General features: G+C 41.8%; 1 long non-coding RNA gene across 2 annotated transcripts; it reads right to left on the bottom strand.

The window, feature by feature from the left end:
- Positions 1-7,919: 7,919 nt before the first annotated feature.
- Positions 7,920-10,093, bottom strand: LOC120501671. 2 transcript variants are annotated; one of them, XR_005627368.1, is made up of 3 exons: positions 9,867-10,093; positions 9,410-9,510; positions 7,920-8,237 (listed from the first exon to the last, which is right to left on the bottom strand). It is a non-coding gene; the product is annotated as an uncharacterized LOC120501671 (long non-coding RNA). The 2 variants fall into 2 exon arrangements; XR_005627369.1 differs by having other exon boundaries at positions 7,920-9,135.
- Positions 10,094-19,244: the final 9,151 nt, after the last annotated feature.

Genomic DNA, 19,244 nt, shown 5'->3' on the forward strand with positions numbered 1-19,244 from the left:
AGAACCTGCCTTCTTCTCTTTCTGGGGTGGGAGATCATCACGTAAAACTTAGATCTGCACCTGGGCTTCAGATCAGGCTCAGTAAGATGCAGACTAATTTTTTTAACTCTTATTTTCAGTCTGGAAAGGGCAGGGAGAATTTAACAAGATCAGTTTGTCTTAGTATTTTTTCCCAATTTTAGCTGACCACATTAGTACAAACATATGAACATTCAGCAAAATCAAAACTGAATCCATATCTTAATCTTGGCTGCGTGTTGCAACTGAATTTTAACATTATCTCCTAGTCTAAACTCCCTGTCCAAGATCCTTCCCTTGAAAGCTTTGCTTTTTTTCTGAAGGCCTCAATTATCCACTTAACTGGAGGGGCTGATGGGGAAATGGGGAAAAAATCTAAACTTTTGGGGTTTATCAATGAGATGATTTCTATCTAGTTTGTACTATTAAAAATCTGGAGTAACTCCCTTTAAATCAAAGGAATAGCACCAGAACAAGCTGCGAAAAGGAGTTATCAGATGGAAGATAAATTCAAGTTCCCTTCATTCAATGTCATCTGTATGTTTTCCTTTAAGACAAATTCTAGCTATTAAAATTCCATTACTTATGAATTACTTAGCAAGAGGGATAGGATGAAACCTTCAGGTGTCCTGAATGTGGCATTACTGATGCACAAATAAATACTAATTCTAATCTCTTTTAGCAGATGTGAGCCAGGATAAAAAACTCTTCTGATTGATCTCTCCCCACTAAAAACTCTGGCTCAGACATGGACCATCAGAAAGGCCTTGTTGAAGGCCTGTAAGTAATTGATTCCCTGTAAGTAATCACCAGGATTATTTTAAGGGAGTTCCTCAGTGGATATGGACAGCAGCTTTATCTCTAGTGCATTGGTGGTCTCTGTGAAACTCCTTCACAAAACTCCTCCTTCCTTTGGGATGTTCCTTTGGGATTCATTGGTGAGATCAGCAGCAATCAATGAAGGGTGGCAAAGACACACCAAGACTCACTTCAAGAGATGGCAAATCCATCTCTAGATTCAGAAAAGATTGAGCTGCTGATTCAGGTTCAAGCATAAACTGGGTAATTTAATGAGTCTTTCCATAATATTTCTTTTTTTTTCTGTGAGATACCACAAACAAAAAGGGATAAGTGAAGTCAGCACATGTGATTTAGAAGGGAAGCCTTGCAGGGTGGGAGTTTGGGCTGAGAGGCAACAGGTCACACAAACTGAGCTATCCTTGAACCTCCCGGGATTTACAGGACACCAATGCTGAAGAACAGATATGCATTATTTTTTGCTTTAATGTGCAAGTGTATGCAACACAGATCAGGCTAGAAAAGAATGAAGGCTACTGTTTTGTGGGCAAGAAGAAGTAAAAAGCTGAATGAGAAAAGACAAGACTCAAGTTAAATTTTTAATAAGGAGCATTTAGAAGCATCTTCTGAAAAGCCAGTGAATCTTTAAGGCAAAAATTGCTTTGAAAAGGCAATTATCCCAAAAAGAAATTACTCTGCTCTGCAGAGGGACAAAATTTAATAATTAAAGTGCACACTGAGAGATTTTACTGCTATTTTAAGTACTTTCCTAGTTCAGCCCAGCTATGAAGATTCAATTGTTGCGTCCCATACATAAGGCCAGCAGACAGTTCAAGCTAAACCTCCTGTAAGCCAGGCTGTTGTGAAATGTGACTGCCTTTGGCAATCACAGATAGAAGCAGATTCTCTGGGAAGACAAGGGGCATTGTTTTAGAGAGAATAATGTACTGAAGTAACTTTAAAAAATAAAAACACCCAGGAAATCTACAGGATGAAGGCATTAGTGCAATGTAAAGCCCAGTTGCCTCACATTTCCTGACCTCAGGGCTTCACTTGCCATCTTTCAAAGGGCAGAGGGCCAGGCTACCTGTTGTGATAGTATTATGATGGTATCTAGAAAGAAACACTTCATTTGCAGTCTCAAAAACAGCAATGGAAGAACCAAGAATCCAACACAATTACTCCCTCCTTCTCTTATTCCTTTCACATTGCTCTCCTGAAGGGATTATTAGGCTATAAGCATGTAACTTTTACATCCTCTCCTCCTTTATTAAATGACCTGGGGTAGGATGCCATGGTAATATGCTAGAAAAGGAACTGACATTCATGCAGGACAGAAGGATCCAGTGCAAGTCCTCCTCACTCACCCAAGTGCACTGCTGCACAGGCAGGGGGTGCAAAACAGGTGCCCACCCAACAAATCATTGTCAAACACCACAGAGCTTTCCTGATGCTTCACATTTCTGCTTCTTCCCTCTGCTCCCCTCACTCTGCCTCATCAGCTAGGGGGAAACCTAAAACCAAATGGCAGCAGAGGTTTGTGACTGGTGTGGAAAGCACTGAATGTATCTCAAAAGGGACATTTTCAACCTAGCATGTGCCTGAAATAATGGGGATTTTGGAAGGAATTTTGAATGAGTTTGAGAGGGGACCTCTGGGCGTTTTTTATGATGAGGTTTATTTTCTTATCTTCTACGTAGACAGGAAGGGTGAGTTCGGCTCACATCTTTAGTGCATGGTTCAAAGGTCACAAGACCTCTAGTTACAAGACCTTTATGGATTTATTGACCAATAAAACACTGCCAACAAGGATATTTATTTTTAACCCAATCCTTAAATATTTTGCCTTATAGACTCATGCTACAATGTAAGCTTTCTTAGCCAATCATGTTAAGACAAACAAAATTCTAGTACTGCATTCTAAACTCCTTGCTTACCTTTATAACTCCTTTTATTTTTATATCTTAAACTCTGAAACTCTAAACTTTCTTCTTCTTAACTTAATGTGTCTCTGTTTTAAACTATAAATCCACACTTTCGCTTCTAGCACCTAAGTTTGGAAGCTTTTTCCAAGGTCTCAAATCAAATCCTGTGTTTAATTCTAAGCTTTGGCTTAGAGGCCCAAAGTTCTGAGAGTTCCCTGCATTTCAGATTCCAACATGAAACAAGAAAAACGAGGGGTGCAGAGGTAATACTGTATATTAACTACAGCAAAGTGCCTCTAGGGCAGCAGAGGCTTCCAGGCAGCACAGGGGAGTGTCTTGTCCCCTCAGGATATGGAAGAAAGAGGCTGAATTTATATATCTGTCCACATAGACAAGGCCAGAAAGGCTCCACAGCTGAGGATCTGCCAGGTTGTCTTAGGGCACAGGATTTGAAAACACTAATAGACAGCAAAGACATAAAATACCTAAACTCTCCTTCTCTTCTCTGATTTGCAGGATACATTATGCTTCCAAAATTACAGTAGAAATACTGTAAATTTTGAAGCAATTATTTTTAAAGTAATAATAAATAAAAACAAAGGCAATGTGATCTTGAAAATATATGCACAGTTGACCAAACAGAAAAATACTGCTCACATGTCCAGGCTTCTTTCCTTCCCCTTCCCCTTTCTGTGTCCTTCTTTTTACTTACATGCTCTACACAAATATCCATTCAATGCTGAAAATTCAGGAGGTTTTTTACTTATTCAAAAAAGAGGGTTTCTTGCTGTGCTCAGAGACTGGGTTTTTTGTGATGTATTTTATTTTTCTCAGTTTTAGTCTTTTTTGTAGATGTTCAGGAAAGGGTTGCTGAGTATGACCATGATTGTCCATTCAAAGATTGGTGTCTGTATTAGATTTAACCAGCAGCAGTGAATGCTCTAGGATTTTTTCTGAGACATTCATGAGGTTGGTTGGAGCTCTCAGGCTGCACCAGAATTCTGCTGTCCTGTCTAAACCTGCTTATAAAACTTTAAAATCTTATGTTTATTTGAAATACAATTCAGTGCTTTCAGAAACCAAAATAACTTTCCCTGTTCTCTCATCTCCTCAGCACAGTTCAGGTTGAGTGGAAAGGGCTGAGGAGAAGGAAAATATGCTTATTTTTAGCTGCATGTGACTGAGAGGTACTGCAGGAGAAATCAGAAAGACACACCAGAGGAATATATCAAGGAGTCATGTCTCCTCAATTTGGTGATTAAATCCAAGCAAGCAGATGTTTCCCTCACAAAAGGAGGTGTGGAAGAAGAGGACTATCAAGAAAAATTCTGGGACCATGAGCAGCTGGTTTCTATTCCCTGAGGAAAAAGAAGGTGGCTCCAGGGGAGGGTAGTGAAGGTGATGTAGTGACTGTCAGTGCGAGAATGAGAGAGGAGGGTGCTGTGAAAACACACTGTGGTTGCCATATCCAAGGCATCTTGTTTCCCTTCCACCTGATTCTCAAATGGAAACCATCAAAAATACTGGAGACCATCAAAAATATCATCAAAAAACCATCAAAAATATTTTTATTCCAAAAATATTGGAAAGAAATGCAGAATAGATAGGGAACTGAAAGCAAACATTGAAGAAAAGCTTTAAGAAGGAGAAAGAAAAATACTGAAGAGCATAAGAGTATTCACCAGTATTAACAAAAGACAGCAGCAATCATGTAGTTTCAGACCACTTTCTCTACAATGATGTTAGTTAAATTGCATTTGGTTTTGCTTTGGTCTGTGCTTTGAATTAATTCCAATCTTGGCAAATATTTTCATCATATTTTTTGAAGCAACCCACAACCCCAATCCATGGGAAAGTTGAGCAGATCAGTAATTAAAAGGAAAGGTGTGTACTCTGGGCTAGACAGTACCTGGAGGAGTAGGCTCAAATTGAAACTGTCTGCAGAAAGGAAGAGCAAAGTTGAGCTGATATTGTTTTGCGCAATAGGTATAAGCCAAGATGCTCTGGAGCCAGTAGTAGAACCTCCTGCTGTTTACAGCAGGGTCAGGATTTCATGTTTTTTGTTTTCAGTCTTGAGGGTTTTTTCCCACATATTGACATGGTGCTTCCTTCCCCTTAAGGGTGAGTTGTCACAGATCCTAACCTTCATATTAGGCCAATATATAGCAAAGCAGCACTCTCAGAGCGATGATGTCAGTGGCAAGAGAGAAAAACTCATTGACAGCAGCTGGACAGGGTCTGGGAGACCCACAGCTGTGGTAGCAACTCCTCTCTGCTGGCAGCACTGCCAGAGCTTGTGCTACACCAAGCTGCAACTGGGTTTGTGCAAACCCCTGGCAGTACTGACCAGAAAGGACACCCAGCACCCAGATTCAGGCTCTGTCTCTACCCCTTCTCCCTCTGAAAGCCAGATCAGCTGCTTCCCTCCCAGAGGTGGAGTTAAACCTGAGCTGTGCCTTCAGGAGAGCCACAAGCCAGCTGAGACTCGCCACCATGGAGAGCTGCCAGGCTCCAGAAAGATTTCCCAGGGAAGAGAAACGGCCAGGGGTGGTCTTCAGACACTGCAGATTTCCCCATTCCCTCCAGCCAGGAGGGGCAATCAGGATGTGCCGCTGTTTCCCCTCTCATCCTGCACCTCAAAGCCCCTCTGGAGGGGGAAATCCTCAAACCCAAAGCACATCTGTGCAAAGCACTGGCAGTGCAGGGAGGTGTCTGGGGCTGGCTCAGGTCCACAGCCCCTGCAGATCTCTCGGGAAGGGGAAATGTTCCCATCCTCCCAGGAATAGAGCAAACCTACAGGGCACTCCAATTAAATGTAAGATGTTAAATTACTCCCATAGCTGACCCTGCATTTCCCCCCTCAGCTCTCTGGGTATTGTTCAGAAGCTGTCAGATAATTAAGCACAAAGGCTAAGGTAACGTAATTTGAATAACGGCTAATGAAATGCTCTGCAATTATTTCTGAATGTGTTTTCTGTCTTCCCTCTCTCACATGGTAACTGCTATTGCCTCTCACAGAAACTCTCCAAGCAGGTGATGATACACCAGAAGTGTACTCTTCACTTCTATCTCTCCTTCTCTCACCTAAAAACCTCTCAATCCACCTCTCATTGCCTCTGTCAGAGGGGATTTCTGCCTGGGTCTCCACACAGAGCCCACTCCCCATGAAAGCAGCCCCTTTTTGCTCCTCTCTCACTTCCATCCCACACCTGCCCAGTACCACTGTGTGGTACTGATCAAATTTTGCATAGGAAATTCCTTTGAGAAAGGAAAAGGAGACAATATTAGGAAACATGAACTGCCACTCTCACCTCATAATTTGTGGACATGCAGAAGATGTAAAGCTGGCTCAAGGATTTATGGGAAGCAGCACAATTTTCTGCCTTAAGGATGAGGATGATCACAGGAGCTCATGGTCTGACACCTTTGTTTCCAGCCTTTCCCTTCAAGGAAGCTGCAGCTCCAAAAAACTTCTGTGATATAATTATACACTTTGCTGAAGCACCTGCACTCTTGTGCAAAGACAACAGTCCCTTCCCCGAAAAGAAGCTGTGATTTATAGCTGCACTCCTGGATTTTTCACTGAATTTAATTTGAGCTCAGTGTGATAAAATCCTTGCCCACTGAGACAACAACATAATTTACAAAACATAACTCAGGTGTTTATTTATAACAGCTTCAAAAAATATTTCACCCACAGCCTTATGGTTTGTCTGGACTTTAGTGAGGACTTTACCAGCTGGAAAATGAATTATTAGGAAGCTCAATATAAAACCAACTTCGTGATCTGTTTAAGGTATTCAAATCAATTGCTGATAGGAGTAAAGTTTGGATAGGTAACATGGGAACCATCAGCACAAGAAACTAATCTCCAACCTGTCTGGAGGCAGAGAGGTCAGGAAACACCCAGGAGAGGGTGATGTCCAGTGCCAGCTCAGCGGAAAGATTGTGTTGTAAAAAAGGCAGGGACAACATTGAGGGATGCTGTGCTCAACACTTCTGAAAAGCAGGAGATGTTGCATGTACAATCCCTGCAAAGGAAAGTCATAGATCAGGGCAGAGTATTTTTAACTGAGCTTGTAAGTTAGATTTGTGGGGGCTTTTATTCTTTGGTGATGCCTTTTTTTTTGTTTCTCCCCCTGAACTTCCTGCTCTCTGGAAGGGAAAAGAAGTGGGAAGTGTAGTAAGAGTGGTGGGAGAATGACAGGAGGCAGACAGAACCAATACAAATTTCTGCTACCATCCTTGGAAACACGGGAGAGACTGACTGGAAAAGTAGTCAGTAGAATTTAAATGAGAGGATATGTTATAAGCTGACAGCTCTAAAACAGAGTAGGAAGCATATCTAGAACTCCATATGAGGCAGTAGGGTTTAATTCTGTAGTATCCGCTTTATTGGACTCTGCTGGATCTCAGGTTCCAACATGATCTACAGTTTATGTGGAGCTGTTAGATTAATCTTTATAGAGTTACCACCTGGTCTCTAGTCAATTGCCTGTAGTAAATGAACATATTGACAAAGGCTTCACTAACCCTGGTTTCCTAGTACTTCATGGCAGGTCAGGAAGGCATTTCTCTTCCTCTAAAGTGAATTTAGAACTGCTTGGATAATAAAGCTTGGATAATAAAGCTGAGCAAAGGGCCCTCACTGGATGCAAGAGGATTCTACAGCACACACAATCCAAATGATGGGATAATATCCAAAGTAATATGAAACAAAAGAAGGCCCACATGTCTGTAGTGTTTTGCTACAAGACCCTGATAAATGATTCACAAACTCTCTAAAAATCAGCTCTATGTTCCCCTCCAAAACTATTCACTCAACTGGAGAGAAAGGTGTGACTAGAGACTATAAACACAGTGCAGTGCAGCAGAGTTTTCTACAAGGACTGCAAAATCAACCCATCCCAACCTCTTCCACATGTGGAAAATGACATATCTGTAAGCTGCATGGGGCAGTATGACACTTGTCCTGAGGAAGGAGTTACCTTGGATGGATCTCTGTCAGCTGAAAGACAATTTGAGCAGAGGGAAGGAACTGGCTTGGAGAGTCACCAGAGGTAAAACCTTCTGGTTTACAGGAAGCACGAGCTCATTGGGTGGATCAAAATAATAAACAATTAATGATATAAATAGGCAGGAGATCTTTCTCCTTTTTAATGCCTTTATTAAGAAGAATCAGCTCAGGTGGGGAGAAATCAACGGCTCGCGCCCATGCCGCCGTTGCTCCCAGGCATGGCACAGAGAAGGAGGATGATGCAGCTTTGTCCGCTGGTCTGCAGGCAGAGCTGGGGATTCTGTCCTCACGGGAGAGCAGCAGATTCCTATCTTTTTTGTCTAACACTCCGGAGCATCTCTTTAATCAGCATCTTTTCAGGTTAGGGTGAGAAGCAAAAGGGTCCAAGCAGGTACAGGACTGCGCTCCCATCCTTAGACGTCACTTAAGTCACTTGTTGGCTCGTAATTTTAGGGATTTTTCTTGTAAAAACTGTAAAACTGTAAAAATTCGGGGCACAATGCATTTCTCAGCTGCATACTGGCTCTGATGTCACTGCTATTTTCTTCGTACTTGGAGGGTCTGTCCCTGTGTTTGTTTCTGGCAAGCGGCCAGCATCAGGGGGACAATGGTTAATCACCGGCCATTAACAGGTAATTGAGGAGCTTTCCTTTGGCAGTGAAACTAAAGAGGTCTGACTGGTCTGACTTGTTTTTAACTCTGAAACTTAAAAAAAATACAACTTTCTATTCATAACAATAAATAATAAACCAGGTCTGCTAGAGGAGGGTATTGCATGTGATAAATGCTCTCAGGACCTCTACAGCACTTGATGCCTTGGTCCTGCTGACCCATGCTGGAGCAAGGAGTGAAACCCTGTATTTTCCCAGGCTAATCTGATACCTCTAAAACATATATGAAAAAAAAAATTGCCATTCATTAAAAAATGTTTTATCTTAACACTCACTTTTCAATGGAAAGCAAAATGCAGAAAGTTATAATATTAATACATTTCAAGCAGTCAGAAAAAAAACCTAACAGCCTTCCTAGGCCACCATAACTGCATTATCAATATCTCCATCTTCCTAGCTCTCCACCATGCAGCTCCCAAAGGAAAGTCCTGGTCACACCTGGCATGAAAAGCATGCCAAGGATATACATTTAGAAGCTTCAAAGGAAAACGAAAGAGGTCCTAAGATGAAATAGAAACCCTGAAGAATTGATAATACATGCATAAAAAGCTGATAATTCACTGACTAGATAATTGGTTTCATTAAAAGATAAATATCCCTCTCTTCTAATGACATTACTGTTGATATTACTCCATTGATAACATCCAGCTTAACATAACCCCTTTTTATGACTGCAGAGTCAGGCTCTTTCCAAAAGAGCTTCTGCCTGAAAGAAAGATCAAAGAACTTTGTTCATGACCTGAGCTCTTCAGCCATCAGCCATCACTTTTCAGCATGGCCCCTAAGTGATGGATAGCTACATCCCATTACAAAGAACAAGAAAAATAAATTGCATCATAAAGAATTAGTGTTCAAAAATGGGTACATGTTTAGAATGAAAGAGAGTGGAAAGAAAAGAGTGTAAAATATTTATTCCCCCCTCCATGATAACACTAGGCAGGAAAAATGGCTGAAAACCGTTTCTTTATTTTATTTCTTACCTTCTCAGGTGATGTGAAAAATCAATCCACTTCAGAAAAGAGCCCAAGATATGCAGGACCATGGAGTATTTTGAGAGAAGAACCCAAGCAGACTAACGTGTCTGTATGGAAATTTAAAGTCAGAGAAGAATACTTGTGATATCATTAATATATCAACTATTTTAAATACTGGGCAAATGCTAACTCCATTTTCATGAGATGTATTTTCTCTGCTATTATAAAAGGAGGATTACATCGTGGTAATATGATATTCCCTTTATAACTATGGTTGTTCCTCCTTTTATCATAACTGAAAAATTATCTGTAATAAAAACATACACAATCTGCCTCTTGTGCATTAAGAAAGCTTGTTCACAATCATAATTTGAATCTAATTTGAATTGCACTCCTTCAGAAGATGGCTTTGTTGGGGGAGGTTAGCCAGCCCCAGGCAGGGAGCAGAACACACAGCACATACACAGAATTGTTGTATCCATATTCCCCTGTGTTGTGGTTCGTTTGGGGGGGGCACCCTGGGGTGTCCCCGGTGGGCGCCCTAGGCTGTGAGTTGGCTGGCAGCAGCAGGCAGGCAAGGAGACTCCACACGGCTTCTGAGGGTGCTGATTAGAAGAGGGTTATTGGGGGTCCCATCCCCCGGAGACAGCATAGTTACTGAGGGAAAAGGGGGGAAAGGGGAAGGAGGGGGAGCCTAGGGGAGGGAAGGGGCAAGAGGGGAGGAAGGCTAAGAGAGAGGCTGGTCTTGCTAGCACAGTTTAAGAGGCAGATTGATAGTGGGTGCGGAATCAGATTTATGCCAATTGGATTGCAGATACAGGATGGTTCAGGACAGGACCACAGGCTTGGGATATACCATACATTTTGGAGGGGTGAGACAGAGCATACCATTTAAATAAAATGCAATACTACACCCCTGGACTCAAAACCGCAGGAGGAAAACAAGGCAGCGCTCAGGGGTAGCATCTCATTCCAAAGGAGACTGACAGTCACAAGACCTTGTTATGATCTCTCTCTCTTGTGATCTGACTCTCCCAATTTAAAATTCCCAGAAAGATCACATTACAATCTGGATTGACAGCTGCTGGGATGATGGACAGGAAAGGAGAAAGTCTCAATCCCAGTGCTGCAAAACTGGGTACCTTTGCTGCTTTGGATGTATAAGAGCCCATAAGAAAAGGTATTCCCTTCAAACACACTCCAAAGTCTCCCCTGATCAATACAAATATTTCCTCTGCTTTTACACAGTGACAACAGGGCTAAAATGTGAAGTCGGTTTGTATTTTGTAAGGGTTTGCTTGCTTTTCCTGAGTTCTTTTCCCCTTTTAAAAAAATTCCTATAAGAAAACCTCCCAGCCTTATTCAGCCCTTATGTTTCCTGTCCTAAATTCATGCTTGACATGTTTTAAGATTAAGACATTAGTGCAGTGAGAATGGAATGAGTGTGGCCACATTATCATCAAGTAATAACTTGATCAGCACACTAAATAACCTAAAATGTAACTCAGCTCCAGTCACAGAGGCTTATACTGTACATTCTGTGCAAACATTCCACTGCCTCTCCAGCTGCTGAAGGATTGAATAATCACCAAAAAAAGCACATTTGCAGAAAGTTGGTTTCAGAAGCGTCCTACAGCTTCTGATTCTTGCAGTGCTCTGCTACAGGTTGACCAGAAATCTAATGTGCTCCAAATCTGATGTTTTTGAAATGATCTGGATGTTCTGAGATTCCCACTCAAGAAGCCCCATGGGCCATCCCCAGCCTCTGCATAATGGAAGCAATGCACCTGCTCCACAGCCATTTCCTCAGCTACAGAGCAGGACAGGCACAGATGTGGCACTTTCCTGTCACAGCAGCCCTGTTTGGGGACAGCGTGGAGGCTGCCACACTTGCTGCAGTTGTCCTGCCCATAAAGCTCAGCAAAAAAACATTAGGCAGCCAAAAATTCCAGCAATTCTTTCTCTCCAGTTACAAGAAACTTCCTTCCAATTTGTTGTCTATCTGTTGCTAATTTCATTATCATTTCACACATGGTAATGAGGCACATGCTGGTCACATGACCTTCCCTTTCCCTCCAGGGCCTAATGAATTATATATCATGAATAATTAAGGGCAGTTTGTTTTGGCATACAAATTCATTAGTGTTTTAATATAAAAATGCACAAAAGGGGAATTAATGTTTCATGACAACTAAAATAACCCTCTCTGCTACAAATGTGGCCACACTGAGACCATTTATTTATGCTTTTTTCTTTCTTTTTTTTTTTTTTCCTAATTAAGTCAGAATTTAAAGATCTCCATACCACACAACTAAGGAATAGCTGAGTATTTAAAAAGCAGTAGTATGCAGCATTTGGCAGATTTCCTCCAGATCCCATAACATTTCCTGATACTCTGGGATGACTGACATGAGTTTCTCTCCCTATGAGTGCAGAGATTTCTCTTCCTCCAGCAATTCACTATCAACATTTGAAGAGGGAGCTGTAGCTTTCAGTTTGAATGCCACATGAAACAAGCTGATAAGACTGTCATTTTTTATTTTTAAGCTGTAATTCAACTGCAGACTTATATGGCTGTATCAATAATCTCTTTTCATGACATCTAAGAAATCAGGTGGGCTTCTCAGATTTTTCAGAGGAAAATAGAAAAGTGAGAAGTCAACTGGAAAAAATGTTTTTTAGGTGCAGATGGTGACATTGCTTTTTTAGCCTTTGCACACCTGTTATGAGGATCTTTTAATACTCTTCTAAGGCATGGCACACACTCCTGGAACATACCCTGGTAACACAGCCAGCATTCTGCCAGCCCAGCACATCATGATCAGCCCAACTAGTTTGGATATGAACAACCCCACAGCAAAGAGTGGCCAAAATTCAGTGTGACATATGACTGGAAAATGAGAAAGACTCAGATGTTTTCCATGGAAACCAGGGGTAAAATCTGAACTTTTTATTTTGTAGTCTTGGAGTGGGATATTCATTCTGCAGCTTTACTGGCCTTGAATTCTAGATATTTTAGCATTTTCAGAGAAACACAGAACCAGTCAGACACAGAAAAGCACCTCAGAAGACAAGCAGTGAGGCCATGTATTCCCAGCCCTTGCCAATCCCCTGGAAGTGCTGAAGCACCAAAGTGCTTCAGGACATGATATTTTGAATGCATGAGCAGTGACAAGTTTTTGATACAGCTTTATGAAGATATACACTATCAGTTTTAAAAGAGGTTTCATAACTGCTCTTCACAAAATGCAAGTGCCTTCATACTCTGCAGTGAGCAGATTAAATTTGAAAGGCTGGGTTCAAGTGTGCAAGACTTGTCCTTTGCTACTCCTGTAAAACATTTTCTGGTTCTGACTGCATTCTGGCTGAGCTGAGGCCTCACTCAAGGAAAATTCAGCACTTTCAGACCAGCAGCTGGGTTTTCCCTGGGCTCCCTGTACCCTGAGTATCCCTGGCTCCCTCTCCTGTGACCATTTTCCCCCTGGGGCTTGGGGACTGCTGCAGGATCATCCCTCTTGTGCTGTAGTGCCACTTGGACAGCTGGGAGGGTGGAAGAAGTGGCCTCCCCAGGATGAACAAAAATTAAAATCCTGGGTGACAAGAGTGGTAATAGAGGAAACAATTTAGGACAGAACTGAAGAAAGCTCTGACTTCTTCAGCTGGAGATAAGAGATCTTTGGGCATGAAGGCTGGAAATGGGATCAAGGCGCATTAGGGAAAACTGCATCATCTTTTTTGGGTTATTGAGGAAGGAGTAAGGATGGGTGAAGTCAAACACTGAGTGCTCTAAGCAATGTCAATACATATCTATATCACACTAGAATTCCTGAAGAAGGATCCAGGTCCTACCAGTAAATCTCATATATCTAAAAGAAAAACTATGTAACTATGTTATAATACATAGCATGTCCTAACTTAGCCCAACTATCCTAAAAGAAGCTATTCATATTCCCCTTCATGGACAACAGCGAAAAATCTGGCCTGATATTAACCCAGTTCTTCTCTTTATAAATGGAGGGGAGGGGAAAAAAAAAAGAAAGAAAATTCAGATTGATCAATCACTAAATTGTCCTATTGTCCCATTGACTATGAAGGAAAAGAGGATGAATAACTAAAATATAATTGGTATAGCTTGAGAAATATTTTTCTACCAACGACTCTAGAACCAGTCTGTACTTTCACTTCCTTTGTTTTACTTTTTGATTTCCCATCAAAATCACAGCATAAAGTTTGAGCACATGTTTTTGAATGATGGCATAATTTATTTAGAATCACACATTCCCTAGCTACTTGTATGGTAAACTATGAACAGAAAAGACTGTTGGACATACCGAGGAAAACATTAATTAGGTTGAAACACAGAAAAAGCATCAAAATGTTCAGAGAAAAATTCTGCTACTTAAAAGAAACAGAAAATGGATGATAACAGAGGGACTGCGAAAATCAAGATGCTATTGGAATGTAAATAATGATAAATAAATAGGAAAAAAAAACTTATCAAAAAAGACAGAAATCATTTTAGGAAGTAAATGCAACGAGACAAAAAAGAATTGTCAAAAGCCTTTAATGGAATCTTTTACCTTCTGCAAGTCCTTGGATATACCTCTCAGTAGGTGCGAAGGAGACAGAAAGAACAAGGCAGAGTAAAATAATCAGGTGGCCAGAGAAATAGAACTTTTAGACTTTTATGTTTCTAATAATGGAAGGAAAAATCAGCTACCAAATGGGGTTTGTGTCATGGAGAATGTGAATCCAGAGACAGAAATGTATGTTCTCAGTGAGGACAGTATGTTGGTCCTGTACACGAAGCAGCTGTCATTGAGCCTGAGCTGATGTTCACATCTGCAGTGGAAAGCCACAAATACCAATAGGAGACCAGGATCCTGAACAGAAGACAAGTTCAAGGTCATCCAAGTAGCAGAGCAGAAATCGTAAGGCTAAAATTTCTCATCTATTGACAAGCTCATCCACAAGGTTTATTTAATTGATAAAAACTTAAAATCTATGAAGTACATGCTAATGCACTGGCTTGTGAGTTAATGAGACAGAACATTCCTCTGGATAGACTCAGAACAACTTGGCTGAGGTTCCTAAGCTATAATGGTTTTCTAAGATTCATGTGCCAGATGCCTCTAGTGTCAGGCCAGGTTCTTTGAGCTTTTAAAAGCCTCATGTCTTTTGCACAGTCAATTTGTAATTTCTGAGAATCATCCTTTTTCTTTCCATTTCTGATTCTGTATAGTTGTTTAGCTGTGTTTTGGCTCACTACCTTGCAGCCTTGCTTTGTTCAGATTTTTTTTCAGATCAAAAAGCATGTTTTTTCAATAATGTACTTCTTTGTGCAGTTAGGGAGAGTGATGCTGTACTGCAGTTTGTCTTACAGACCTTGGTGTGGGTTTCTTTACATGCTTCTGTAAGCCTTCCCCTGCATGGATTTTAATTTAGTGAAGTTGAGAGCAGAGGGGCAGAATCCCCTCCCTCTACCTGTTTTTGGGGCAGCTTCCCGGAGTCCTCCAGAGACCCTCCTCTATCCATGGATTTATAACTGCTATGGAGAGGGAGGAAAGGCAAATAGCTCCCCGTAACCTCAGAGATGTTACTTCCACCCTCACTCCTGTGCCTGATGTAGAAAATCTCCGAGGCATTCTTCTCAGCTCAAGAGGAGCACCAGCCCCAGCCCGGAGACACTGCCAGATGCAGAAATTTTTAAGGCCAGCTGATGGTGCTGGATATGCTCCTGCTGTAATCTCAATTCAAATTAGTAACTAGAGGCAACACACTGTGAGCTTTTCTAGTCTGCTTCCTCAAGAAGTAAATCGAATCCCAAATAAAATATTCACATTTGGAGGCTGAGCACAGTCCTTAGTGTGCACTTTTCCTAAGACACCAGAAATGTTGGCAGTCCACTTTGGTAACATGTCCAGCTTTATTTGTTTTAGAATCTCTGCTCCAAGGGGCATGCAAAACGATCTTGAGTGCTCTGGGAAATTTCCCCTCTACCTCTCTTTACCCTTGCACTTCTCTTCCTTTTGATCTATTGCTAACCACTGCCCAGGGCTGACTTAATCTGCTGTACAAGCCACTGGCTGACCCATTCTCTCCTATCCTGATGGCCAGAGCCACCCTTCCCACTGCTTCCTACATCCAAACTGCTGATACTGTGACAGCTCCTAAGTCAACACTTCATCAGCCAGGAGCTTTTATCAGCAGGAGAGGAACCCCAGCACTGGCAGCAGTGACAGCCCTGGCCAGCAAAGATGTTTTTAGAATTATGCTCTTGGGGAGACTTGCGGCATCTTTAACAGAGCTGGCAGAGACTGCTGAAAATCTGCTAGGTAGATTTGCAGAGAAGGAAATGGGATGTGGTAGGGCGTGGTGGTGAGGAAAAAAGAACATTTCAGAGCATATTCTCATTTTCTCACACATATTTCTCACCCCTTAACACTTGGGAAGGGAGAGACATTACTTTGAGGGGCATGTCCCATCCAAACAAACAAGACAGTGGCAACAGACCAAAGAGATCCTTCAGCCTTGTAAAAACCACCTCTTTCCCAAGTCTGGCTTGATAGATCAAGACAATACTTAGAGGGCACAAGCCCTCCCTGAATCAACATTCTGCTAAGCTTGGAAGGAAGAACAAAATGAATTGTGCAGAAAGGAAGGTTCATACAAAAAGTCTGGATTTCACGTCAAGATCTGCTCACCAGCTGCGCAGCTTCAGATACATATTTGTAATGCTCCATGCAAGTAAGGGCAGAACACCTGCAAGATTAAAGCTCTAAAAACCTAAAACCTAAAAACCACAACTTCAGCTTCAGTAAAGACCAAAATCTAAAAGTGAAGTCTAAAGACCCTCAGCTACTTGCTGAAACTCAGTGATGCTGAGACAAAAATCCATTAGTCTTAAGACGGCATATTCATATAACCATTAATTTCAGCTCCTGCTCTGTAAAATGTGAGGAACAACTGCTTTCTCTCTTGGATACTGTAAAGTACAGTGTTTTAACATTTGTAAAGTATTCTCTGTCCTCATGCAGCAAGAAGTGCTGCTTTGGGTACTACATCTATTTTGCCAGTCAAAATATTTGGCTGTCTCTGCCAGAGTGGTTAAATATCTTTGGGGTAATGTTATAAGTAAAAATAAAAATGGACCCAATCGTAATAAAAATAAAAACAAAAAAAAAATATTTGCGACCATATTACAGTCCCAACAGCTACCAATCAAAAAAATGAGAATGCAGACCCCAGGATACAGGCTGGGTGAACGCAGATCCTGCCTCTATCGCAACAAACCCCCCTTCGTCCACACTTGCTGCTTCACAGGGACAGTTCTTATACTCTTCTTCTTGCCCACAGCAGAGTCCTTTTGTCTCCTTTCTAAGTTCATGATATTCATGTTTCTTTCTTTCTTCACTCAAAGCTGCACAAAACCTTGTCCTGGAAGAGATTGAGGTTCCTCCTCTGATTCCCAGAATCCTGTATTCAGGTGGAAGGTGTTGATGGCCCTGGTTATCTCAGATGTGTATCTTCATGGGCCATCATCACTGGTACATCAACTCTGGTACATGCCACCACGAATGACCATCTCCTGAGCAGCTGAGTTTTCCTTCGTATGTTAATGCTGAGTTCCCCCCTTGTCAGCCAGCCGAGGTGTCACTCTAGGATTAAACCCTGGCCCCCCTTTAATAGCATGTTTGATACATATATCTATAATCCATTGGCACAAATTTCTATCATATCCCTAACAGGTAAGTGAAAGCAATCATGTAAATTAAAATGAAAAACCAAATTAGAGACTTACTTCAGATGGAAAAGAAATACAACTTTTTCAAAAAGATCAAAATTATCTTTGTGAAAAAAACCCAACCCAAACCAAACCAAACCAAAAAAACCCCCAACAAAACAAAACCAACAAAAAAGCCTACAAACAAACAAAAAACCAAAACCACTCCTGATGCTGTAACATTTCCCTATGTTAGAAATATAGGTAGTAATTCGTGGAGATAAATAGCGTAAAAATATATATATGTGAACAGAGTAAACTAGGGAGAGAAAAAAAGGGGGGGGGGGGGGGGGGGGGGGGCGGAAATCCCTTCATTCCCTTTAGGTTGAGAAACCCAACAGGATGATGAGATTGAAACTGCGGCAGATGGACATCTCGGCATTTGCATCCAAAGGGAACTCCAGCTGCACCAGGGATGAGCATTCATCAGCACAGGTGCCAAAAGACGCCAAGTGCTGATGGCCCAGACAAGATGCCTATCTGTGGGGACCAGAACCATCAACACCTCGAATCTGAATGCCAGATTCCGGGAACCAGGGAATTGGACCATTCTACCCCTGATGAGGCATTGTCCAGAGAAAGAAACCACCTTGAATATGAAGAACTCAGAAGGAAACAAAGACTTTCTGCTGCAGGCCAAATAAACTGTATAAGAACTGCTTCCTTGAAGCAGTAAGTGTGGACGGGGAGGTCTAGGTACCAGTGGGTCCTTTCCTCACATTCACCCGCATCATTTTCCGGGGGTGATACACTGTCCGTTTTGGTGGTGGCTGTCGAGACTGTTTTTACGATCGCGAAATAAATTTTATTTTTCATATTTTTATTAAAATTGGCTAATTTGCATTTTTTATTTATAACACCTATATTCCCTGGTTATAGCTGGTAGATTTACAGAAATACTTGGGAAAACAGCTGCTGCTGGTACTATGGACTGGACAAGACAAAAGGATGAAGGGCTGAACCGCAAACCAGCACTTTTTGATGTATTCTCCATACCAAGCCAAAGAAGTTTCCATAAAAGCCACAGAAGTTTTTCAATGTTTATCATCACAGGGAAACCAAAACTAAATCTAGAGATTGTTTTCTCTAAATCCCATGAAGTTTCTAGAACCTGGCACATCAAACACAGGCTTTGGATTTATACTCTCTTCTCTCCCTCCATGTCTGCCTCTAAAGATCTCTCATCCATACAGAAGAAACAAACATGCCCAGAGAACCAGTTACAATGCGGTTCTCCCTGACACTGACCCAGCAGAACTCTTTTCTGTGAAGGGAAAACTGTTCTATGGCTTTGCTTCTGGAAAATCCTCCCTCATGTACTGTTTGCTCTTCAAGCCAAAGGCAGTAACATGAATTGCAGCTGTGGTTAAGCCATGGCTGTATCTGTTCTGTAAATCATTCCTGGTTTCTCAAGTAGCAGAGGCCAGGTCCAAAGGACACAGCTATTTACAGAACATCTTCTGCAGCTCCTGGTGGGCATGGTCACATATTTGAACGTAATTAGCCAGTTTTAGACCAAATTAGCACAGCACATGTCACCCATGTTAATCATCCTCTTTGCCTGTACTTTACTAAGGCAATTATACACAAAATCAGAATTTACTTATTCTGTTTCAGAACAACTCCACCAGGGATCAGCCAAGCTTGTATCATTGTTTCCAACCCAGGAGATAATGTGCATTTCAGAGAGGTCATCAAGAGCATCAGCTCTGAGTGCTGCATCCCTGGGCCTGACTTGTCCTTTAATGTACCACACAAAAAATAGGGACATTCCCAGGATTTCACAAAGCCCTTCACAGAGGTCGCATTTGCACGTAAGGCACCCAAATATTTTGAATCATTTAGTTCACATCCCTGGGGATAAACCCATTGAAAGGGTCCAGGACCTGACTGCAGAGGCTGGGGAGGGTGGCTGCAATGTCTCCATGGGGGTGAGTGACTCCTGGCCTGGCTGGTCAGCTCCCACTGCCACCTCCCAGAGCACACAGGCATCACTGGCCTCTGTTGAGTGGAGCAAGGCAAAAGGAGAGGAAAAAAAGAGAGGGAAAATACTCCACA

The sequence above is a fragment of the Passer montanus genome, unplaced genomic scaffold, assembly GCF_014805655.1.
Source record: "Passer montanus isolate IOZ18808 unplaced genomic scaffold, ASM1480565v1 scaffold20, whole genome shotgun sequence".
NCBI classification, from domain to species: Eukaryota; Metazoa; Chordata; class Aves; order Passeriformes; family Passeridae; genus Passer; species Passer montanus.